At 40.0% G+C, this 26228-nt stretch overlaps 1 long non-coding RNA gene across 1 annotated transcript in view; it reads right to left on the bottom strand.

The window, feature by feature from the left end:
• Positions 1–26228, bottom strand: part of LOC115429214 (uncharacterized) — a 39053-nt gene that overhangs the window by 7288 nt on the left and 5537 nt on the right. Inside the window, exon 2 of the long non-coding RNA XR_003936743.1 lies at positions 25828–25831. This is a non-coding gene — a long non-coding RNA (uncharacterized LOC115429214). The remainder of the gene's footprint in view (positions 1–25827; positions 25832–26228) is intronic.

Genomic DNA, 26228 nt, shown 5'->3' on the forward strand with positions numbered 1-26228 from the left:
ATTTTGTTCTGAATATGAGGACTTATACAGATTGCTATAAAAGTTGAAAACTTCTTTTGCTATTCTTTTAGAATCCGTGCACTCTGCACCTTCAATCATTAGACTATCAATTGAATTATATTCCTGTCTGCGTTTTTCCAAATTACAAAAATAGGCCGTGTTCTTTTCTCCCTCTTCAATCCAACGGGCTCTGGATCTTATATATGCTCCTTTAGCCTTAGTAATATACATCTCATCTAGTTTAGTCTGCAGTTTGTTTATATTTTCTTTATCTTCTTCATTCCAATTAAGTTTACTATAGAGTAACATAAGTTCCTTGACCACAGATGTTTCCTTTGCTCTCTTTTCCATGATTAATTTTTTACTAAATGTAATTGAATATTTTCTTATACTGAATTTAATGTATTCCCATTTTTGGATCGGTGTGTCAATAGTATGATCATTTTTTATATCCAGAATCAATTTTTTTATTCCATCACAAAATTCTGTGTTCTTTAACAACTGGGAGTTAAATTTCCAATAGTCTTTTGGTTTTTTATTATATTTTCTTTTTTCTAATTTAAGATTAATAATACAATGATCACTTAAAGGGCAATTAGCAATTGATGTTTCTGTTACATGTTCTGAGATTGAATCCGAGACAAGCCAGTAATCAATACGTGATCTACTTTGGCCGTTTGGTTTAAACCAGGTAAATTGTTTGACATCATTGTGTAGAAGTCTCCAGATATCAACTAATTTGTTATTGCTTCTAAATTTTTCTAAAATTGGATTTTTATATTCCCAGGATGAGCCAGATGCCAGGCAGGAAGTGGGTTTAGCCCCGCAACGATGTGGGCCAAATATAGTAAGGGAGTTATTTTCACCAACGATGAGGCACGGACTTCTGTTTGACAAATGTGAAAGACGAGTGTGTGTGTGTGTGTGTGTGTGTGTGTGTGAGAGATCTGTGGCGCGTTCTGGAAGTCAGTAAAAGATGCAACGTGGAGCGGAACTTCACCAAAGTTCACAGCAACTTTTCTGGAGATTCTCCAGTGGGAATCAGCCTCCGTGAAGGGAAGGTAAAAGAGCTGAAAACTAAAGTCCAAAAACAATGGTCCATGTTCACTAAACTAACCAAGGCCAGCGCTTCAACAGAGGCATCAGTAAAGTGGGTCACATCCTGGACAAGCGCAAACACATGTGCACTATCTGCGCATGCGCTCAGACAGCTGGAGTCGGACCTGAACAGGTGCCTCTGCGATTGACTCCAGTGTGACGACAGTAGAAGTGACGAGGATGGTGGATTTATGTGCACAAAGTTCTGGTTTTAATTAATATGTTTTGACAGCATATGTGAATTGAGAAAAGGCCAAATCCTTCAGAAAAACAGCAGCACATGCTGGTGAAGTTTTATTGTGTGAGTGACAACGTTCCTTTTCACAATTTCAAAGTATTAAAAATGCACATACAGGTGTGTATTATTTGTTTTTAGTAATTCTATAAAAATATGCAGGATTGTTCCATTTCATAATTTTTGACATAGTATTAAAATATTTAGGAATACAGCATGCAAATGCTTGTATTTGTTTTTTTCTACTTTTGATTTTCTTAAAGTAAAATAATAGTTTCATATTAACACTTTTTAAGTATTGTAAATGTTAAAACAAAGATATATAAATAAATAAAATAAATGAAGAGCACAATGTTACAAACGTATGATACAAAATATGTGTATGTATGAAAAATAGCTATGTAAATAAATTTTGCTAAATTAGAGTAGCCCTCCGGCAACTTCATTACACTGAAAAAAGTATAACCCCACTTAAACTAAAAAAAATGATGTCCAGATATCACATCTAAAATATTTGACTTCACAGAAACTAAATTTAGTGACTTCTTATGACCTGATTATTTTATGTTGATGTAAACAATAATGCTTCACTTGAACCAACCTTAATTTTTTGCCTTGATCCAAATTATTTTTTGAACATTTTAGTTACTGAACCAAACTATTAAATTGAAATTGAACCAACCTAATTTATTCACTTTTAACTGAATTAACATGTTTACATTGACACCAGTTAATTAATTTATGTATAACCAAACTATATTTCTCACATTTTATTCGACTTCAAAAATAATTTGTATTGCCCATCTTACAAACTCTATAAAATAGACACTTGACCAACAGATTACTCTAAATATATTTATTAATCTTTAACACAAGCCATATGCAACACATTTAACATCTGGCAACATATGAACCAGAGAGATGAGGTGAGGATGGAGAGAGGAGAGGGGAAAGGAGGACAATGGAAAGGAAGAGAAACGAACAGAGGAGAGGAGAGGGAGGGAGAAGGGAGGGGAAAGGTAGAGAGGGGAGAAGAGAGAACGAGAGGATGGAAAACAGTGGAGCCAACTGAAACTTAAATAAAACACAGATGCTTCAACAAAGGGTGAGATCCATGTTGATACTGTCATTTCCATGTAATGTCTGGGATCACACATCCAGACGCAAAGTTACTCATGTTTTTTATTTATGTGTAATCATTATAACTTGTATTGCTGTGTAAGAATACAATTTTCAGGTCTTGATCCCTTTTATTTTTCATGCCAATCATTCATTTAAACCAGGGGTGTCAAACTCATTTCAGTTCAGGGGCCACATTCAGCTAAATTTTATCTGACGTGGGCCGAACCAGTAAAATAATAACATAATATATAAATAATGTCAACTCCATGTTTAAGAGCAAAAAAATGCAAATTCACCTAATGAAAAGGTTTACATCTACAAACTAACCTTTCAAACAATGTGAATAACATGAACAAACTGAAAAAAATAAGTATAATTTTAACAATATTCTGCCTCAGTTAATCATTTACACATGTACATTATAACTTCCAGATCACAGTGGGTCTACAAATACATAAAAAACATTTAAACCTTTCATGCATACTGGTCACTACAGTGGACATGTATTCTACAGCTGTTCTCTTGTATATTCATGAATTTTGTTGTTCTTTTCATTTTTTTTTTTTTTTACACATATCTTTATTAAAGTTTTAAGACACTACATATCTTTTCTGACATGAATTGGTAACATTATGCTGATCTCTCCTGAGCATAAACCCCCAGAATCACAAGCCCTCCCCATAGTTTTCACATAATTTATCAGTAAATACATGCTTCTGTGCATCAAAAATTAAACATGTGGTGTCCAGCTGAGTGGACATTTTTGCAACTTCATGAAAAACAGGTTCATAAGAATTGTTTTTTCATTATTTTTTTATGCATTTGTAAAATTTTTTAAAATTATTATTTATTATTTTTTTATTATTTATTTTTCAGAAGAAAATTTTCAGTCGCATTGTTTTTTTCATGCCTAAAGAGGAATAAAAACACTCAGGAAAAAATTTTGATTAAGGTTCTCGTAATTTGTGCATGGAAGGGTTAATAACAGGCAGAATATTGTTAAAATTGTACTTACTTCTCTTAAGACATTTCAGGTTGTTCATATTTGTTCAGGTTATTCACATTTTTTGCAAAATTATACTCTGTTTTAGTGTAAATACATGAAAATATTTACATTTACAAAGAGAAAAATTTGGAGTTGGTATTATTTTTATGTTATTATTATAGTATTTTACTGGTCCTTCCCACTTGAGATTAAATTGGTCTGAATGTGGAACCTGAACTAAAAGGATTGTTAATTTCTTAGCGTAATTTTTGCATTTCACAAACTCATCCCAAGGGCCGGACTGGACCCTTTGGCGGGCCGGATTTGGCCCCCGGGCCGCATGTTTGACACCTGTGATTTAAACCATAAGAATACCTTTGATTTCTTAGCTTAGTCAGGCCAGGAGAAGATAGGATGGAGAGGGCAGTAGAGTGGAGAGGGGAACAGAGGAAAGGATGGAGAGGATGAGAGGAAGGAAAGAGGAGGATAGAGAGCAGGACAGGGCCATGAGGGCAGGGGAGGATGCTAAATACTGTAGCATGAGAAAACATACTGCTCTAACTGGAATCTCCCCTTTAAATGGGCAGTCTTTATAAAAAGATGGTATCTGAACTTCTGCTGCAATTTTTTCAGCACAGACATTAACTGTAATGACTTTTAAGAAATGCAAGTCAGATAAAAAAAACAAAAAACAGATTGTCTACCAAGCAAATGAACCAGGACAAAAACACGTGGTAACAGGCCTATACACAGGCTCTATACAATCTGAACTGTAATTAAATGAAATCAAATGAAATATTGCTTTCTGAAAGCAGTGTTGACCCTCAAACTAACAAATTCAAAACACTCACTCAAAGCCCAACAATATGACATAGCCTTAAATGGCTACAGCACCCATGGCTAAGTGCCACAAAGTGCCGCTGAGGTTCTCCCCCTTGTAAAGTCCTGGCTAGCAGCTTGTGGTACAGGCTACCTCAATATAAATACACACAAACAAAGATGCACACACTGTGGATGCCACAAACACACAAGCACGTGTACACATGCCACATATACTACTGTGCAGTGTGGAGTTCACCATTTAGTTTGCGAATCTTGGAGCTCATCTTGTTGGAACCAAGCTCCATCAGGATCTTCTCAAGAGCCTCAAAGGTGAACCTGAACCCCTGTGGATATTCCATGTTAAGAACATAACAGAGTCCAAAGAGCATTACCACTCCAGCTGCCACAGAAGGCAACTCATTGAGGACTTCCACACCATCAATGATGATCCCAGTCTCTTTGGGCTGTTGTAGAAGGCTCGAGTTCTCTCTTAATACGAAGACCGCCATGGTGGTACTCCTCAGCTCTTGCTTGGCTTCATCTTTCTCGGACATCTGAGGTAAAATTTAAGACAAAATGTGTAAGTGAACAACTAATGATTAACCACCACATCCAATGGCAGAGCAGTCAAGCTTCCCCAGGATTATTAAAGTTGCATCTTATCATGGAGAGAGAACAAATTTGGACATACCGTGTATTCTTTAATCAGGTCCTCAATACATTCTCCCAGGTAGATGATGAGAAGTTTGTGGACACACTCCCTTCTGAAATCAGCATTGGCATCCTGCAGGGACAGTGAAAAAAGATTACTATGGAATGTGGAGGACAGGCAAGTTTTTGAATTCCCAGCTCTACAACAATCCTGGACTAGTGAAATAGTTGTGTTTGGGTGGAATGAATAACCAGAGTGATGTATCAGTAAAACACAATTAGTTTTCCTCACTGATACCTGAGAGGTCAAATGGCACATCGTGTGGCAAAATGTGTCAAAATGACACACCTGTGGTTCGCCTGGGCATACCTGTACTAATATATTTTTAAAAATGCTCAGCTTCACATTTTTACCATCTACTTTTGCACAGTCACTGATCAGATGTTACATGACCAATTCCTATTTGATTTAGGCTACTATACCATGACTCAGCGGTTATTTTCACTCTAAATATTATTTTTTTTTGGCGAGAACAGAAATTTACATTTTCTGCTGTTTTCCAGATGAATTGGATTCTGACACTTGTAGCAAACTCACGTGTATTTGTGTCATAGGTAACAAAAGTTATTCATATAACCCTTGTAGTTGTAAAGATATACCCCATTTATTTTAGGTATGCCATTTTTGGACAGGGGGCAGAAAAATAGTGATTAAGAGGTTAAAAAGACATAGCATTTGCCAAATTATGACTATAACCATTATCATTCAAATCAAAAATAGGTAAGGTAAGGATACCTATCCCCATCAGACAAGGGTTAAAATGCTAACTTGTTAGTAGTTAATTCTGTACATCATACCTGATCAAGAAACTCCAGGATCGTGGCAGTTTTTGCTCTGGTTGCCCCTCCCTTCTTTCTGATGATCTTCAGTATACTGAAGAGAGCTTTGGTGTGGACAACTGAGAAGGATGACTCCTAGTAAGGTGTTTTTGTAGACCATTCCATGTGTTGGACGAACAGGGTCAATTTGCATGGATGCATGGGTAAGGGCGGCACCTACCATGAAACCGGTGGTCAATGCGATAATGCTTTAGTAGCTCAGATTGTTCTGAAAATGACAGGCTGCAGTCTTTGCATTTCCACATCCGATAACTGTGAAAACAAAGGAAATAATAGTGAATTCCCTTACAAATGATAAACTGATCTGTGTTGGTTCAATCAACAGAACTAAAAAAAAAAAAATAAAAAAAAAAATACAGTAGTCCATCTGCTGCTATGAAAATGTATACATGAGTGAGGGTCTAGTATTCAGGGTGATTTGAGAAATGGTTAAAAAGGTGATGTGCAGTGTAGATGCAAGATATTACCTGTTCAGGTTGGATGAAGAATAGGCTACAGGAACTGAAGACAGCGATCTTGTGGTTCTGAAAGAATAAAAAATAAACTAAACTATTACTACTCTCTAAAGAGCACATAATACAGAAATGCAGATAATACAGTAACTGCAAAATATGGGTAAAATATTAAATTAAATGAGAATTGACATGTACAAAGCACAAGGTAATATAAAGTAACAAAACAGCCACATGTCCAATAATCTACCTACAATTACTTATGCTGGATGACAGGATAACTTTAAAGTATTTTTTCTCAGCTCTGCAGTCTGTGTAGTTACCGCCTTTTAGCTTTGTAGGCCAGTACTAGCCCGACTAGCTGTCCCGGATGTTAGCGAGTGCTAGCACGTCTCCATTTCTCTCTCTGTCTCTCTCAGCAGCAGTACCGCAAAGAAAAAGAAATACAGTCCGAGTGAAGCGCTAAAGCGGCGGACGGACGGTATCTAACTAAAGCCTCGAGTGAGAACAAGTACGAGAGCCGTTGTGGAGAGCTAACTCCATGCTAACCGCGGCTAGCGTTAGCGGTTGTCATCCGCTGCTAACACCCGCTCCCCAGCTCACAACTGCTCGGTAACTTACGACAAAACACTGGAGGCTCTCGTTGTTATCGGCCCACGGCTTCAGCGCTTCATGCGGACTGTATTTACTTTCCTTTGCGGTTTTGACAACTGCTGCTGTAAGGGGCAGGAGGCTACGCAGCCGAGCCAGAGAGGACTCGGGCTAAATGCTAGCTAGCTATCAGCTACTGCCAGTTAAATTCATTCCGGCTATCGTCCCATTTAAGCTTGCTCGCTAGCCACCGCCAACGATAGCTTGTTAGTCAGCTAAATTGGGCTATTCTTTGCAATTTTAACAACACAAACACTAAATCTCTAATTATCAGCAACTGCTTTACTTACCTTTCTTTTTAGAAGATGTCAGTGATATGAAATGGCGCCATAGCCTGACTGCAGTTTTCAATGCGCATGCGCAAGTCACATTCGACTCAAACCAAATATATTACCTGCAGGACATGAAGAAAAAAAATAATTTGAAGGAAATCAAAAACTTTGTTTTGGGTCCTTTGGACGTATTTTTAGTTCAGTAGAAATCAAACTTGATGTCTGTCAATGCAAAATAAATGGTTTCCACAATCAAATCAATAACTTTATCCCGTTTTAAATGGCAGTTATTAGTTCAAATGAACAACTGCATGCAACACTTTTTAGAGTGTAGGTAAAAGTAGCCCACAGAAGAGAAAAGGTAGGTGACCCCTGGTGTAATAATGTTAGTGGCTGTCATAAGTGGCCTACAGTATTAGCTCTGTTGTTGAAGTGGCTGCCTTTCTACTATGTACACACAGTCATGTGTACAGTTCAGAGTATAAACACCTTTAGATGACATTGGGCATGTGTCGGAGGATTCAGAAATGGATGCATCCAGAGCAGAACAAAAGTCAAGTGGAGAATCTGACTGAATATACTTTCCGAGGTTCATGGCTACTGAGTTATACGCTGCATTCACACACCTGCTCCACCCACGTTCAACACCACCTAAAGGAAGAGCCCCCCCTGCGAATTCCAAAGGGGAAGACGCACTGAACCTATAGGGACCAGACAGAGGAGACACACCTGTGTGAAAGGACACAAACACAACTCAGAGTTTAAACTCACCTGAACACTACAAAACACACATCTGGCTCTCTCTCTGGGCTCTCTCTACCCACACACACACACACACACACACACACACACAAATAAACAAATAAATAAATAAACTCACCTCTCGTCTCCAAAATTCAAACAGATTGCGCATCCACCTGCACAATGAAAAAAAACATACCCGTGCGCCACGTCACGTGGACACTACCACAACCAGAGTCATTCACAAAAAATCATGCAGTCCCCGCCCACACGGCTGAGACTACCGATAATGACAAGCTGAATGAAATCCAAACCTCCGCTTGTCTCAGGACCAATGACCAGACGAGCCCCCACTTGTCACAACCCGGCTCTGAGGTTGTGACAAAAATGGAGACGGAGGAGGTGGTGAAAATGTAACAAAGGTTTATTAACCCTTTCATGCATAAATTATGAGAACCTTAATGGGTCAAAACACAGTAATGTCCTGTCAGAGAGCAAATTTTAATTGATCGCCATTCCAACATTTATTTCAATATAAAGTAGCTCCTTTTTTTTTGATAATCCCTTGTGGTCTAACTAAAGTAAAAATTAATTTAAAGTAAAAATGTGGGTCAAATTGTCTCTAAAATGTCCCGTCAGAGAGATTTTGAATACTGTTTTTTTTTTTTTTTTTTTACCCTAATCAAGATACTTTGCCCGAGTGTTTTTATTCCTCTTTAGGCATGAAAAAAAAAAAAAATGTGATTGAAATTTTTTTATTAACCTATTTTTCATGGAGTTGCAAAAATATCCACTCAGCTGGACATCATGCATTTAATTTTTGAAGCAAAGAAACATGTATTTACTGATACACTGTGTGAAAAGTATGAAATTTTTTTTAATGCTGCTAATCTGGTGTTTTGTCACATTTTAACATACTGTAATATTAGTTATCACTCACTTTATGGTGGTAATATGAAAACAAAACCCTTTTTTTTCAGAAAAATGGTTAATTACAGTCTATTAACAATAACAAGTAATTGATTTAGACTCAAGCATGTTACTGCAGATCAGATTTATCAAGAACAGCAAAGTTACAATAATTGTATGAATGTCTGTGTATGGGATGATCCACTGTGTCGGCTGAGGTGGAACTAAAACAATAAAATCCATGAATATATCCATCCAATATATCCAACAATAAAATCCATGAATATTTTTTTCACAAAAAAAGTCGGATTTCACAAAAAATGCCAATTGTGCATTAAGACTTGCTGTCTGAATGTAGCCTGAGACTTGCAGTGTGAATGCACTCAAAAAAGTGAACTCTGTGAGATGTTAAATTAAATAAATGCACCTGTGTTTAATTTAATTAACATTTCTATGTTTCATTTTAAAACCTGATGTACTTTAGTAAGCTTAACTTAAAATTAAAATGTGTTCAAGCAAAATAAGCCAGCTAAGTAAATTCAACATAACACTGTTGAGTGAATCACACAATCACCCCAACACTCTTAAGATTGTCCTAGACGTCTTTCCGTACTGTAGGTCATACTCTGTGCGCGCCGCGCCCAATTAACTGTTGCTGAAGACTGGCAGGTGGAGGTGTTTCACAGTCAATAGTTCGGTGCTTACTTCCATCAAATGACTCCTATCTGAGTAAGTATATATTTTTGATACATTCTAGAGCAATAGTGCATGATGCTTTGCCTTGCGAAAATGTAGTATAATGAGCTAGCTAACATGATAGCTCATGTAAGCTAGCTTGGAACGGTTCATTAGCTAGCCGGCTAACTCATTGGACCAGCCAGCTAGCATAGTGAGTGACTGGCTAGCCGCTTTATTAGTGGTTTACAGGCTTTGTATTTGTTTTTTCAAGAGCTGGGTTGAAAGTAGTAAACTTATCTAGCTAGCCAAATTAACTAGCTAGCGGAGTTTTTTTTTTTTTTGCTATCGGACTTACCGAGTGGGGGGAGCGTGTAGAGCAGCGCAGAGCGGGGCACGCTGTTGGATAAACAGGCAGCTGCCTTGCTTCCAATCACTAGACTAATGATTGATATGGACTGTACTTGTATATTACAGCTCTTCCCCTCATGTCTACATCTCCATTTCTTGAGGACTGGACACTCCTTATTTATTTGAAGCTCTTGAGTTGTGGTAAGTACAATGACTATTGTTGTGGGAGTTTCCCGTCAGTCAAAATCAGATGAAGACCATATTCTGACACTAATTTACCGTAACTGAATACTAAGTCCTATTTTAATGGAAGTTAAAAAACTTAACTATTCTCTATACCTAAGTGGCAGTGGCGATTTCTCATAGACTGCAAGGGAAGCCCGGCTTCCCCAAAAATTATGAAAATTAAATGGTTAAATATGCACGGCTGTGTTGACATTTTATTGACTACAAATGCGTTAGAACACGTTCATCTCCAAGATGAGTTCGTTCAGAATCAGCTTTATCACAAATCAACGGACGCGATGTTGTTCACTTCTCATACATTCCTGTTGCGCTGTTTTCTCATTCGATCTCTGCTCAGTGCATTTGTCCGTAGACTGCGGGCGTCTCTGGGCTTCAATGGGACTGAGTGGAACAGTTTTTTTCATTGCGTCAAAACTGGACCGTAATTGGATAAATGCCACGATGTTGTCCCGCCCCCGGACGCCGGGAGTCTCTGGGGGTGAATGGAGCTGTGGGCGGAGCTCGGCCGGGCTGGACGCCAGAATCTCACGTGCTGATTAGAGGATCAGTCGAAAGGCTGAATCCCGTTTGATTGACAGCTAGTTTCAGATCCCCTCCTTCACTGACACAGTTCAGTTTAGTACCGTCGCACATTCTGCTGTGAAAGAGAGCGAGAAACCACTACGAAATTACTCGTTCATTTCTTGCACTGTAAATAAAACACACTCATTGGACTTCCTTGTTTTAATTTATCATAATTTCAGCGTTTTCTTGTTGCGGTTACATAATTTAATCATTTCTTGTTCAGTTTAATATCGTTTTGTAGATAGTTAAATCAATCAAACTGTCGGCTAGGTGGGAGTGAAAGAAGCTTCTCTTGTTTAAAAAGGCTGAAGTCTTACACCCACAACACAATGGGCCAAGGCAATCCTAAGCAGAGAGGACACTGGTCCAGTCCCTGGAAAAGATGCCTACTTGGTACGATAAGGTCACTGACCATTTTCTTAAAAAGGAACGGAGGGCCGAATTTATGTTTAAATAGCTTGACAGTTTTATTTATTTATTTATTTTTATGTAAGCCAACAATGAGCTTCCCCTGTCTGAAAGACGAGCAGCCGCCATTGCTAAGTGGTGATCTGATACAGACACTTCTGTATCAAAGATGAGCCGAGCTAGTCAGTCTTCAGAGCCTTACATGTGTTTATTCATGAAGCACACAAAGTAAACACACGGGATGGTTCGCCGGAGAAGAGCCGACGTCGTTCTGAATTCACAAGCTTTTATACCCTTTTTTCCCATCCTTCTAGAAGGTTTGGGGTGTTTTTACACTGGCAGAAACCATCCCACGGTTTCTATCACCTGTGGAAGCTCCGCCCATTAAAACCATCTTTGGTCAGGCACATCTGTGCTGTTTACCCTACTTGCTGCATACACACACTAGGTCATTTTTGGTCTTCTTATCACTTGTTTTGTTTCTTCTTATCACTTGTTTTGTTTCTTTTTTAATTAAGTAGTGCAGCTGTGCTGGATGAGCTACTAGATGGTCTGGGCGTACTGCCCAGAAGTTATTAAGCCAGCACCAAGCTGGTCTAACATGGTCTGCAGGGTCAGCAGCCAGTCACGGAACTTCATATCACAACCAGCAGAGAATCCTTCTATCACAAATTGTTTACAAAAGCTTGCACCTGCAGGATCATCAGCAGGGCCTTCTTCCATGAAAAAAAAAAAAAAAAACACGTGCAGGGCCTTCTCCAGAGTATCTCTCTACATTATTTACATTATTTTATTTTCTACACTATCTCTTACCAAGAATGCACTCAAATTAACTTTAAATCTTTAAATTATTCAGAGACACAAAGCTAATACTGTATATGGGGTACTAGTTTTTTGTTTGGTTGTGTGTCTTCAGTATTTTGAATGTGGAAGTGCAAAGAGTGTGCTGCAGAACAAACATCAAGATATCTCTTACTGAAACACTATAGATTAAAACATGGCCACTTTGGCCGCAAACGCCCCTATCCATGTACCTATTTAAATTGTCCAGGTCAGTTTATTACATTTTTAAGGGGAAAAGGGATGACAAAAGGAATCTTCACTAGGCCTGCAATAGCAGAAGATTCAGTCATAATATTATGTCCTTAAATGTATGTTTACTCACAACATAGACATTTTGGCTTACTTTCAGATGAGTAAATCATAATACCAATATTCACGGAGGGAAATTGGACACTTGTCTTTTTTTTTTTTTATGATAAAAATCTATTCGATATTAAAAGAATCTATATGCTGCTCTAATGTTACCCCCAAGGTGAAAATTACCATTATTAATTCATATGATGCAAGATGAACTGTCTTTATTCATGTAAAAAACTGTCAAATTTGTTGCACTGCAAGTATGTGGTGGTCATTGGAATGAAGCTAAAGAATCCAACGTGTTAAAAAACTTTGGAAAAAATAACTAATGGATCTCCATGTTGTGGATCAAAATTGCATTAATTTAGAATCACACTACCTGATTATGGGATACATTTTTATCTTAGAATGTCACAAGAACATTTCGTTGGTCCAGTTTTTCTGTTTGGTTTTAATTGACCTGTGTCCTGTTGCTATTTATTACCTCCGCCAAGGAGGTTATGTTTTTGCCAGGGTTTGTCTGTTTGTTTGTTTGTTTGTCTGTCCGTTAGTGTGCAGCATAACTCAAAAAGTTATGGACAGATTTGGATGAAATTTTCAGGGTTTGTTGGAAATGGGATAAGGAAGAAATGATTAAATTTTGGTGGTGATCGGGGGTGGGGGGGCCCACGGGGGGCGCCACTGATCAGCCTTGGCGGAGGTCTGCGCTCTCCGAGTGCTTCTAGTTTTATATTTACTGTTAAATGTCTGTAGGTGGAAGCAGAGTTTACTTGCATCACCACTGTCCCACTGAGGTCAAACTTCATGCTACAGCTGGATCATCACTCTACACGGCTGATGACCATCTTCAGAAAGAAAGGAGGAGCCGCAGGACTACAAATAAGGAATATCATGAGAGACATGGATAAGGTATTTTTTATTTCATTCATTATACACAAATCTGCTCTTCAGTATAAATATTTTCTTAAATAAAAATAGCTGGGCACTTGTTGGGGCCTTAGGACTGCGAAACAGCTGCGGGTATATTGTTGCAAAAGCATTGCTTACTTATGGTATAACAGTGATGATCTGTAGTAATAATTGCTATATGGTGCAATAACAATATAACCTCATACATTCCCCTTGTTCGCTGCTGTAGACTGATGCTGTTGAAACAAGAGCCTGGGTGCTCAAAGCACTCATGGTCTACCTCAATGAAGACCCTGACCATCTCATTCAAGAGTATATGGTAAGTATTCTGTCCTCTGGTTTCTCCATAATAAAAATCCTTTCAGTGAAATTGCATTAATAGCAGTTTGTCGACTATTACATTATTAATTATTATTATTTGTATTCGAAAGTTGGTACTTTAATGATGGTGCTTTTCTGATGTGTATATTGTAACTGGTTTATTTTTTTCTGTGTTTGAGGATGTTGAAGACAACCAGAGGGGCTATGGGCCAGACAGTCCTGGGAATTTTTGCCATCAAGGTTGAAGGTGCAGAGCCCACAGATATGCTGACAGATGTTGGAATAATCATGGAAGGGGTGGATGTGCTCAATGACATTGGTAACATTGCAAATGCTGTCGCCATTTTGTTTGGCCTCATGTCCTCACTTGACTTGAGCTATCCAACCAACCTGAAGTATACATTTGAGGTTCTGCAAAAACTTATCATGGAGCTAGATGGCAACAAACTCTCAACGAAGGCACAAGTGCTAAAGAACAAACTGTTTGAAGGAACATCTTAGACAGGTTTTGTGTTGTCTTTGGATCTGCATGTTGAACTGTGAAGAATGGATTCAATGTTGCAGATCGGATGCCTAAATGTTTAACGGACTTTCACAAAAGGAACATAACACAACCTCAAAAAATACAAATGAGAAGTTGCAGAAGAGATCAACAGTGAGAAATGGAGAGTGAGAGACAAGGAGAAATGGAGAGTGATAGGTGAATATTGATAGTTGTAGCAATGAGGATAGAGAATCAAAACATCAACATTTGGTCACAGCACCATAAACAAAATTTCCAAGTTCCCCGCCATAAGATTTGGCAACGTTTGTGGAAAATGCCTTTTCCTCACTGACCATGGTGGACTAGTTTTTGGGGTTTTTTTTAGTTCATGCGTTAATTCTGGAGACCTCTGTGCACTTTTTTGTTTTACTCCTACAGTGCTGGGGCCTGTTTCATGAAACTAGGATTCCGTCATCCAGGATGACTAAGCCGCGCTCAACAAATCCAAAACATGGGAGTCCAGGCTTAATCGGTTTCACAAAGACCAAGCCAGGATGAATGGACACGGATTCATCAAGCCAGGTGGAACTCATCCTTGATAGATGCGCGCACCCGGCTTCCTCAAATAGACCCCGGCATCGATCACAGATTCACCATGGTAACTAGAGCAGCGGACTTTACCCCGTTGGACGCAAAACTCCTCATTTTGGCTAACGAGGAAGTAAAGGACCAAATCAAAAAAAAAGACAACACCACCACAGTTACAAAAACAACCAGAGACAGCGTGGCGAAGGACTACAGACCACCTGAATGAGTAAGTAGAGCACAAACACACACTGACCACTCCGCTGAAACCATCACAATTATAACCCAAATAGTTAATTAACATCTGTGAAAACGGAGTTGTGAAATTGTAAGTTAAACTTGACTGTAGATGTGAGTGAAACTGTAAATGTAACTGCATCAGACTGAATAACTCTGATAAATAGATGAGCTCACTGACTTCAGTGAATTTACCTTTGGGATAAATAAACTTATCTTGTTTTATCTTATCATGATTCATGACTTTGATATTGTTTATTAACCCATAAAGACCCAAACATCAATCACTACTGATCTGAACTGTTTAATCCCTGTTGATCCACTAATCCTATTAATCCATGTCAATAATTGGTGTAAAATACAGTACTTCATCTTTTCATGGTCATCAGATATGACCCATTTGGACGTTCAGAGGCTCCGTAGTGAACGTGGAAACACCGTCATCTTCTACAGCATTGATTCACCTGTAAAACCCATGGAATTGGATCAATGACAGTGGATGGACACACTGGGTTTATGTTCAGTTAATGAATGATTGGACTGAAAAAGACAGTTTATTCAGTTTGATCTGTTTCTGATAGAATAACCATCAACTTTAATCTGAGCTTTAATGAACATCTACATGATCAGTGAATTAAATATAGGAAAATATTAGAGATCGACCGATTATCGGCCGGGCCGATTATCGGCGCCGATATTTGGAAATTTGACGGATATCGGTATCGGCCTTTTTTAATCCGATGGGCTGATATCAAGAAATCAATTTATTTGGGTTTATTTTGGGTTAATTCGGCTCAGATGCAGCCGCGCCTCTCTCTCCTGCCTTCTGTCTCCAGCACTATCCACCCCGCGCCCTCTGATTGGTTAAGCAGCAGAGGCGGACCCTCTGAAGCGGAAGCTGTCCTCACATACACACCACGGAGAGGGAAAGTTTTCTTGTACGAGAAGCTTCGGAGAAAAAGCACGTGTCGAAGGTAAACGCAGAAAACTCTTCCGAAATTGTACTAAACATCCTTGTGCTCTACATCTCTCAACTGCTACTAATGTTACAGTGAGCTGCAGAAGAACGTCAGAGCAGAGTAAACATTAGGCCTAGGAAAAAAAATGTTTTGTTTCCGGTTTCCCGACCGACCCTAGAAAAACCTGCCAACCCTAGCCTTTTTTTTGGGGTGGGCCGCTGGCAGGGGACATAAATTTTGCGATCTGACACCAGAGTGATGAAACATTGTAGAACAGGTTTTCTAACATGCTCTGCTTACTCCTAGTGTAATAGAAAAGGTTAAATAAAGACATCCACCAAGCCTAAGGTTCAACGATGATATCTGGGTTTAATTAATAGGATTGGAACAGATCCAAGTCGCGCCAGGCTTTGGGGGTTTCACACTAGGGGTTTCAAAGTGTTGTTTGCTGGCGTGCGACATGCGCGGTAATTTGATTAACATTCTTTGAAGGACGGGACATCGTAGGTTCACAAAGTAACATGTGTGACCCAACACCTGTGCATAACGTAAAATGTGTTCCATTGACAAATTATAGCTCAACTGGGCGGGCAAAATAGCTCAAAGAGTATCACCTCTTTATTTTCTTCCGCACGACCCCCCCCCCCCCCCCCCCCCCGGCACACAAAGGCCATGTGACTGTGGCGCATTCCATTGTTAGAGGAGGTACGTGTGGGGAATAGTGGCCAAGTGTGGCTTACGATATGGTCTTAATCTATGTCATTAGGTACTGTAAACTGATTAAAAATTGTCAAAATAATCGAAAATGAAGATAAAAACTACGTCATTGTTCTAAATGCTGCAATGATTGTTATGTAAAAGCAGACAATCACTTTGTGACAACATGGACTAGTCCAAGGAGAAAATGACTTTTGATCCGTAAATAATAGATGCATTGAGGTCGCTGCAGTGGGAATAACAATGGCGGAAGGCACATGCACGGCTGGGCCACAGAGTAAGGCAGTTTGGCTCATACACCGTGCGAAATGTTCACATAAACCGGAAAAAAAAGTGTTAAAAAGTATGGCAACGGACACAGCAGTCTCGGGGGTAATTGACTTCATCCACCCTCCTCCGGGAAGCGCAGTTCAACCCCGGGTACAGTGTGGAAGCGGAAAGGCACCAAAGGAATGGACAGGTGTCGACATGGATGACTGCAGCACCACAACACTGTCCCAGCTACAAACATTTGGACTAGACCACATAAAAATCGAATGTAGCGGGGATGAGGCTTGCCCAAGTGGTGCTGGGCAAGAGCAGGAACGGCAAGTCAGTGCCTTTGATGTGTTAATGTCACGAGTAAAAGTGCCACCTCCCAAGAAAACAAGCAGGTAATTATGTTTCTTGTCATATATTTTAGAATGTGGATATTGACATTAGTTTCATATTTTGGAATCATAAACCCTACAATTTAAGACTGTCCTGTCTGTTATATGCTACAAAGTGTACAATCATAAGGCATAATCACATACTGAGCAGGACTCAAAATACACCTTTGTACACCTGCAGGTAACATGAAGTGTGAGTGAAAATTACTCAGTACTTAATATTCTTAAATGTCATGAAGAAGTGCCAGTGAAAGTTACTCAGTAACATTCTTAAATGTTCTACTCTTGTTCTGTTTCATTTAGTGCTGGACAGAGTGAGGGCCTAACGCGAAAAGATGAACTCTTCAATGATCTTGTGTCAGACTTCACAGCACGTGGATGCCTCTTTGCCAGGGATCAGGCAACAAGTGAGGGAGCATACATCATTCAGGTAAAAAAACCTTTCATATACACCTCTAGCTATGCTTTGTGATGCTGTCACGGCAGATGGTATAGTCATTTTTTAAAAGTTTGTTTTCAGAGACCTAAACATTTTTTTCAATAGGTAGATCTGCATTTTTGTGGCAGTAGATAGTATTAATGTAGATACATATTTAGTCATGTTTTTTTTAACAAAGGTTTGGCAAAGGTAGTTCTGAAATTGCTAGTAATTATGGCTTTGCAACATGCTGGGTAATCTATGATAATATTACTAGTCGCTGTTGCAATTTTGACATGTTTCCTCTTTCAATCTTACAGGTCCTCTGCAATGCCTTATGGTATGTGACAAATCAACATGTAGTAATAAGGGATGCTGCCCTCCACAAGCCAAGTGTGATAGCTGTACCATTAGCATTTGACAAGTACCAAGGGTACAATGACTACAAACGTAAGAAAATGAAGGCTCAACAGATGTCGAGTACACAGCTCAACTCCCATGCTCAGGCACTCTACAGTTTGTGCAACCGCCCTGTGATGAAGTCAAGTGCGGCCTGGGTGAAACTCCATGATGACATTGAGAAGCTAGCAGAGTGTCTCAGTGCCTACAAAGAACATCTGGACAAGATGCTGACCAGCCAGACAGAGAGACACTTATCAGACCACCCGGTCAGAGAACTGGAGAACAACTGCAGTGTGGAACATCGAACAAGCAGCTCAGAGGTCAAAATGCAGTACAGGGGTCTTGACAAGAGAATGCAAGAAGCTGAACTACATGAACCGGTACTGTTTGATGAAGATCAACACGTGGTGGCTCCTTTTGAGACTCGTCTGCAGCGCCACAGGTTTATCGCCTCTTTGCAGCTATCATACCCTGTCAACCTCTACAGGTGTGTCTCTAATTACTGAATACAATAAAATCCAAGCTATGTAGAGAGATGTATCACTTGTGTTGATCTACCATAAGAGGGCATACAGGGTTCGAAATATCACCTGCATATACACACACACATATTATATCTATACATTTTTTTTAAATTTTTATTCATATAAACAACCTGCATATTTTGACAAGGGGCTCGGGGAATGGGGGGGGGGGGGTGGCTCTGCTCCAGATACCCATTACAGAAGGAACCCTGAATTACTGAAACAAAGCTTTCTGATTTAGATATATTCCAGGAGGTTCCCTGACAACAGTGCTGTACATCGTGAAAGTTGGAAGAAACCAGGTCACAGTCGGAGCTGCTGACGCAGGCTGCAAAGGTCATGGCAGCAATCAGACCCTGTCTTCCCCAAATTCACACTCGCCAGATGTTGCGACACTTCAAGCAGCAACTGTCCAATGTTGCCCACCTAGCTCCTTCAGTGGCTGACCTCATCTACAAAGAGCTCGCACTGGATGATGCAGCAGCTTCACACCCAGAAACACAGCAGCGGCTCAAGCTAATCTTTCTGGGAGAGAAAGGCCTGTTGAAGGATCTCAGAGAAGTAAACCCTGGGAGACCAGGTGAGGCTGTAGTAACATACTGGTCGTTATGTACATACACAGGGCTGTGTAGGTGTTTCTGATGTCTTCCTGCACAAGTATGCACACTTTCCTGTACTTACAAATTGTTACAGTTTAGGCCTGTCATTGTTTCTGAACAAGTTCCAGTATTGTAGACTACAACTATTACAGAGTTAAGTAGGGGGTACTTTACAAGGAAGACGTAAGTAGTGGTCCTGGAGCCTCACCTCACCTCACCTCACTGGTCCTAGAGCTGTGAACTTTATCTGGTGCTGCTAATTTTTTTTTTTTTTTTTTTGAATGTATATGCACCAGTGCAGGTGTACAGATCAAGCACACAGTACATGTACATGTGTATATGCATGTACGAATGGTGATAGATTGTCCTCCCTTGACCAGGTGGGACTTATGGTGTGTATTTTGAGGAGATGAAGGCTGTGGTGGACAAGGTGACAGCAGCGGATGACAGGTGTCACAATGTTGCCTATTTCTCCCAGTGGCTGTCACTTAAAGATCTCATGCAGCAAACAGAGGAACGATGTCCTGAAGGCACACCTACTCATCGTCAGCACTTGTTCGTCTACAGTTCTCTCCAAGAAACCCGTACCTAAAGACAGCAACAAGATTCACATCCAAGATAGATGTTCAGTACAAGATCCAGCGCCGGCAGTTGTGTGCCTTCCACCCAGATGCCCACTACTGTGCGTGCTTGCTTAAGTATCTGAAGCAAATGGCAACTATGCTGAGGGATGTTGCTGTACTGTTCTTTTGCGACGATAAAGCCAAAGTGCCTGTTGGGGACCCTGACTTGGCAATATCCACCGAAGTCAGAGGGAATAAGACACTGGCACCATCAACAACCACTCTCAGTGCAGCGGACCACGATCTCCGCCACAAAGGGAGCCTCACCCCATCAGTGTACCATGAGTCTGACATACCGGAGGATGCACACAAGTCCTTTCATCGCGGGACAGTTACTGTTGTGGTCAATGACTCCATCTTCCAAGCATCCAGTCCTTTCAGACACACAGCTGCAATACTGAAGCAGCTCAGGCAGAGGGAGGACACACCTAAGGTGTTTCTCAAGTACTCAGATGGCGGGACAGATCAGAGGAATACGCTGGAATCCGTTAAATGCGCCCACATTGCACTGTTCAAAGTCGTGGACTTTGACCTCCTCATACTCGCACGATGTGCCCCTGGACAGAGCTTCATCAATCCTGCAGAAAGACTCATGTCAATCCTCAACATAGGACTGCAGAATGTTGCTCTAGAGAGGAAACCCCTGAGTGAACAGCTAGAGAAGCTTCTCACCCAGGCTGGTTTGTGTAGACTTTACAACATAGAGTTCTGATAATGAGTTCTGGTTACAAGTTCTGGTTAAGAGTTCTGGTTAGAGGGCCCAATTAATATGTAAGGTAATATACTGATATTTTCTTATATCTTTTGCATGTTGTAGGCAGCATGGCAGATGTACGAAGTCTGGCAGAGAAACACCCTGAGCTGGCTGACGGATGGCAGTCCTCCATTGAACCTGTGCAGGCTTTGGTGATGTCACGTTTCAGTAGACTTTCCCTGAAGGACAAACCGTTTCAGGTGAAGACACTTCTTTTTTCTTACATTTTTGTAGTACATGTAAAATGATAGTTGACAGTTGTACTTGTTATTTAGAACTTCACTAACTCTTCTTACTGGTAGGTAATGGATCCTGTGTCCGAGGTTGAGATGGAGGAACTCTTTGAAGTGCTGAAGGCCTTGTTCCCAGACCTCGATGTCACGAAGCCTCAAAAGCAGCACACTAAGAAGTCGAGCACGTACACCAGCTGGCTACAACAACACTGCCGCCAAACACAGTACAGGTACATGTAGCTTCTATTTCAAAATCTGGCACACGTATATAGCTCAAGTTTTAAGATACAATTTACCCACTGTATTTTTTTACTTCATGCTGTATGTCTTTAGTTTCCAGGCACACAAGTATGCTGACCCAGCTTGCTGTGAACACTTTATTTTTTTACCTAATGCTGTATGTCTTTAGTTTCCAGGTACGCAAGTGTGAAGACCGAGCTTGCTGTGAACCTCCTACCCTTGACAAGGAGCAACTCCGGTGGCTACCAGAACCACAGCTTGATGCAGGTGGTGACCACTACATGCCCTTCATGGAGGTGTACCCACTGGATACCACTGAAGCTGACTGCCCAACCTTAGTACACGCCAATACCGGCAAAAGACCTGCATCATTTTTGACTGTGGAAGAGGAGTTGTCGCCGATGGATGCCACTAAGTATTCAGCTCAGAATGGTCGTGCTGTAGTAGAATGTGTGGAATGCCGAAAGCCACGTCTCGTGTATTCTACAAGAAAACTAACAGAGACAGACGACTAGTCTAGCATGTTTGTACTCTGACTACGAGTACTCCTGCGGGAGTATGGCAACACCACCGCACCATTTGCTTCACAGTGTCGTGTTTGTTCGCACAAGCCTTACTTGTGAGAGCAGAATAGAGACAGCATACTATGGATCAGAGTGTGGAAGGAAGGACTTGTGTTGTTATTGTGCATCACCAAATGCAGAGGTCGATGACAGTATGAAGCGTCAGTACAAGACTGTCCTGCCCTTGTGCCTGTAATGTGCCAGTAAGGGCTGCAGGGCCGTCTGTCAGAGACCAATTCACAAGTGACTCTTTTTCTAGTCTTGTTTTACTAGTTTTAGTCCCTGATGTTTGTTGCAGGTTCAGGTTTAGTCCCTGATGTTTGTTGCAGGTTCAGGTTAACCGCTTAGGATATAGAACTTGGAATCAGAAGTTTAAATTTGCAGTAGCTACATTTCAACTTTGGAGAGAAAATTATCCATCATTACACATGACAAGCAGTTTTGAATTGGAAACAGACTGAATAAATGTTATAACTGGAAACTATGTGACTCCACTTATCTTACTGAGTGATGTGTCTCCATACATTTCAGTTTTACTATGTTCTACTGCATTGTATTAGTTGGATCACTAGAGTTTGGGCCTAAGTGTAAAAAAAAAAAAAAGAATCCCTACCTACCTACCCTAATTTTTTCAGGACTGAAACCGGAAACACAACATTTTTTTTCCTAGGCCTTAACGGCAGCTCTGCTAACTCAGATTACCTCCTGACGTGTGTGAATTAGACTGCTGAAAATATGGAGATGAAAACAGTCTGTGATAGAAAAGCATGTGTGTGGGATTAAGAGAGAGCGCATAAAAAACTCCATTCACTTGTTTTAGGGAAGCACGCTAAGGTGGAGGCTGATGAGCTTTTACCATAACCTTAGTTCATCAATCTGGTTCTCAACGCTCTGCACACTATGTAGTAGTAATGGAGAAAATGTATGTAATGTGCAGAATAGTGTGTTTGCGTCAAAGTCACATGAAAAACTACACCTCACGATTACTAACGTTGTTGTGAGCTTTCTAGTCCTATGATCTGAAAATTAAAGTGAAGATGAGAGAGAGTAAAATTCAGAAGTGATTTATATGAACAAAATGGTGGAACAATTTAAATCCTGTGTGTGCTCATTAAAGCCCTAAAGGCTGTTTGTGTTCTGTCAGGAGTTTAACTGCACTCATAGCAACTATTATACTTTTTTATGTAGCTGTTGTCATATTAATCATTAACCCTTTCATGCATGAATTATGAGAGCCTTAATCAAGATTTTTTTTCCTGAGTGTTTTTATTCCTCGAGGCATTAAAAAAACAATGCAATTGAAATTGTTTTTATGAACCTATTTTTCATAGAGTTGTAAAAATGTCCACTCAGCTGGACACCATGGATTTAATTTCTGAAGCAAAGAAACATATTTACTGATAAACTGTGTGAAAACTATGAAATGAAAACATTTTTAATGCAGCTAATCTAATGTTTTCTCACATTTGAACACACATTAACACTAGTCATTTCTCTATATGGAGATAATATGCAAAAATAAAAAAGTTAAAAAAAAACCCCTGTTAATTACCTTTTAATAACAATAACAAGCAATTGATTTACACTCAAACATGTTAGTGCAGATCAGGTTTATCAAGAACAGTAAAGTTACAGTAGCAGTATGAATTGCAGTGTATGAGATGGTGCATGCACTGCAAAAATCTGAATCTTACCAAGTGTATTTTTCTCATTTCTAGTCAAAATATCTCATCACTCCTAAAATAAGACATAATCACCAAAAGAGTAACTTTTTTTTTTTTTATTAATTCCAGCAAAAAAAAAAAAAAAAAAAAAATCTGCCAATGGAACAAGTAAAAATTATCTTGGTAAGATTTCTTGAAATCAGATTTTCCAGATCTGTTGTCTATAAATCAGTTCTTCTATCCCAGTGAAAAGTTCCTCTTTAGGTGATTCTGTCTTATTTTAAGTGTGATGAGATATTTGGACTAGAAATGAGAAAAATACACATGGTAAGATTTAAATTTTTGCAGTGTGAGTGTCCACTATGTTCGCTGATATAGAACTAAAACAACAAAATCCATGAATATACAAGAGAACAGCTGTCCACTGTAGTGACCACTATGCATGAAAGGGTTAATAATGTAGCAACATAGTTTTGAATGACAGGGTCCCTGCTATTGCATGGTAAAATATAAAATTTAATAATGAAATCATCTTGAGGCTTCCCAAATGCTGTAATAAATTAAGCATGATGAGTTGAGCATATGTCAGCATATGGCCCCACCTTTAACACTTTGTCTTTTTTTTTTTTTTTTCAAACCTTTGTTACAGATGGATGGACAGAAGTCTACAAGTGCAGTCTGGCAGTATTTCAATCAGCCAACAACACCAGGGAAGGCTGTGTGCAAAACATGCAATGGTGAAGTCAGCATGGGAGCAACAATAAAAAAAAAAAAAGTAAAAACACTTCCAACCTGTGGTCCCATCTCAGGAATCACCACCCTGACTTATACAAAACTGGTCAGAAGAAACGCGAAGTCGAATCAGCATCTTATACAGATGTGGCAACTTCATCGCAGCCAACAGTACTGGGCATGTTTGATAAACAAAGAAAGTGGACAAATTCAGAAAACAGGTCTAAACTAATGGACAAACTAATCATAGAGATGATAGTTACTGATAACCAACCATTCTCAGTGGTGTCTGATGTTGGCTTTAAGCGCCTTATGGCTGCAGCAGAGCCACGATATGCACTGAAAAGTGAGAAGTATTATTGAACTGAAAAGCTGCAAGAAGTTCACCACAAAGTTGTGGACAAGATCAAAGCCATGATTCAACCAGAAAATGCTGGCTACTCTCTCTCCTTCACTACAGACTGCTGGTCTGGTGTGACAGAGTCTCTCATGAGCCTGACATGCCATTTTATTGACAATGAATGGACAAGAAAGCAGGTTGTTTTAAATACAAGAGTGATGCAAGGGTCCCACACTGGGGAATACCTGAAAGACACATTCCTCAGTATGCTTGAGGAATGGAAGATAAGCAAAGATCGTGTGACACTAGTGCTTCGAGACAGCAGCGCAAATATTGTTAAGGGAATGAGACTTGCTGAACTCCCAGACCTCAGCTGCACAGCTCACACCTTGCAACTTGTGCATGATGGTCTGTCAAGTCAAAGAGCCATCACAGATGTCATCGCAATGCTTAAGAAATGTGCTACACATTTCCACCACTCCATTTTGGCCAAACAGCGTTTGCGAAACATTCAGAGGGGACTTGGCCTACCAGAACACAACATAACCCAGGCTGTTCCAGCGAGGTGGAACTCAACGCTCCACATGCTGCAAAGAATGTTGGAGCAGAGGCGTGCGCTTTGCCTCTACAGTGGTGAACATGGAGGATTTTCAAGTCCCACTGCTCAACAGTGGGACCTTGTGTCCAATTTAATTCAAACTCTTCTACCAATAGAGGAAGTGACACTACAGGTGAGCCACAGTAACACATCAGCATCCTGCATCATTCCATGCCTGACTGTGTTGAAGATGCTACTTCAAGATAATGAGGGGCCCTCCACTAAAGGCATTGTAACACTCAGGCAAGCCATGAGGGAGAGCCTGGAGAAGTGTTTCTCAAAATTAGAAGACACAAAGCCTGTGGTGCTGGCCTGTCTCTTAGATCCTCGTTATAAGAGTCATGCATTCTCCTTTGCCACGACAATGAGCAAGGCAAAAGTGTGGTTGAAAGAGGAAGAAGACGCTGCCACACAACAGACCTCTCAAGAGGAACATGCTGTAACAGAAGGAGCCAGTATGGAGGAGCAGGCAGCTGCTGAGGAGGCTAGTGTGGAGGAGCAGGCAGCTGCTGAGGAGGCTAGTGTGGAGGAGCAGGCTGCTGCATGTGGGACACACGAAAATGACGGAAACGCCCACAAAAGGCAACGGAGAGAACACACATCCTTTTGTAGCCGTGTTGATGAGATGTTCACGTCTCTGCTGACACCCCACACTGATGACCAGCTGCCCAGCAGCTGCGTTGAGGATGAGCTACAGCTGTACCTGAAGGAGCCAGTGATCGACAGGCGGAATGGGGATCCACTTCAGTGGTGGAGACAGAATGAGGGGCGCTTCAAGCAACTTTCCAAACAAGCAAGAAAATTTCTTGATGCACCACCCTCATCAGTCCCAAGTGAGCGAATCTTCAGTGAAGTCTCTACAATTTTGGAACGCAAGAGAAGCCGTCTCACTGGAGAGCACGCTGAACAACTTTGCTTTTTGCACCACAATCTCATGCTGCTCAGTTGGGACTACTAATTGATTTGACACACACACTTCTATGCAAATTTTATTGAACTTTGTTTTATATACTATTACTTTATAAAACCTCTGGAAGCAAGATTTTATTTAACTTTACTAGAGATATTGCTGAGCCTGAGAACTCCCTGCACTTTTTGTTTTTGTTTGAAGTTAAAATTAAGATAAGTCATTTCAGTTATATTGAAATTTTACTTTATTTACTGTAGAAAAATCCAGGGGGCTATTTAAATTTTTTTTAACTTTACAAGAGTTGCTGCTGAGCCAGGGAATTCTGCACTTCTTGTTCCAACTTAAAACAAAGATCAAACTCATTTCAGTTATTGTGCAATTTTGCTTCATTTACTGTGAAAAAAATTCAGGGAGCTGTTTAAGTTTTTATTTAACTTTACAAGAGTTGCTACTGAGCCTGTTAACTCCCTGTATTTTTGTTGTGTGGAGCTATTATTTTCTGTTTGATTAAATAAACATGCTTTAGGCATTTAAACGAAGTTCA

This window comes from Sphaeramia orbicularis, chromosome 12 (genome assembly GCF_902148855.1).
Source record: "Sphaeramia orbicularis chromosome 12, fSphaOr1.1, whole genome shotgun sequence".
NCBI lineage: Eukaryota > Metazoa > Chordata > Actinopteri > Kurtiformes > Apogonidae > Sphaeramia > Sphaeramia orbicularis.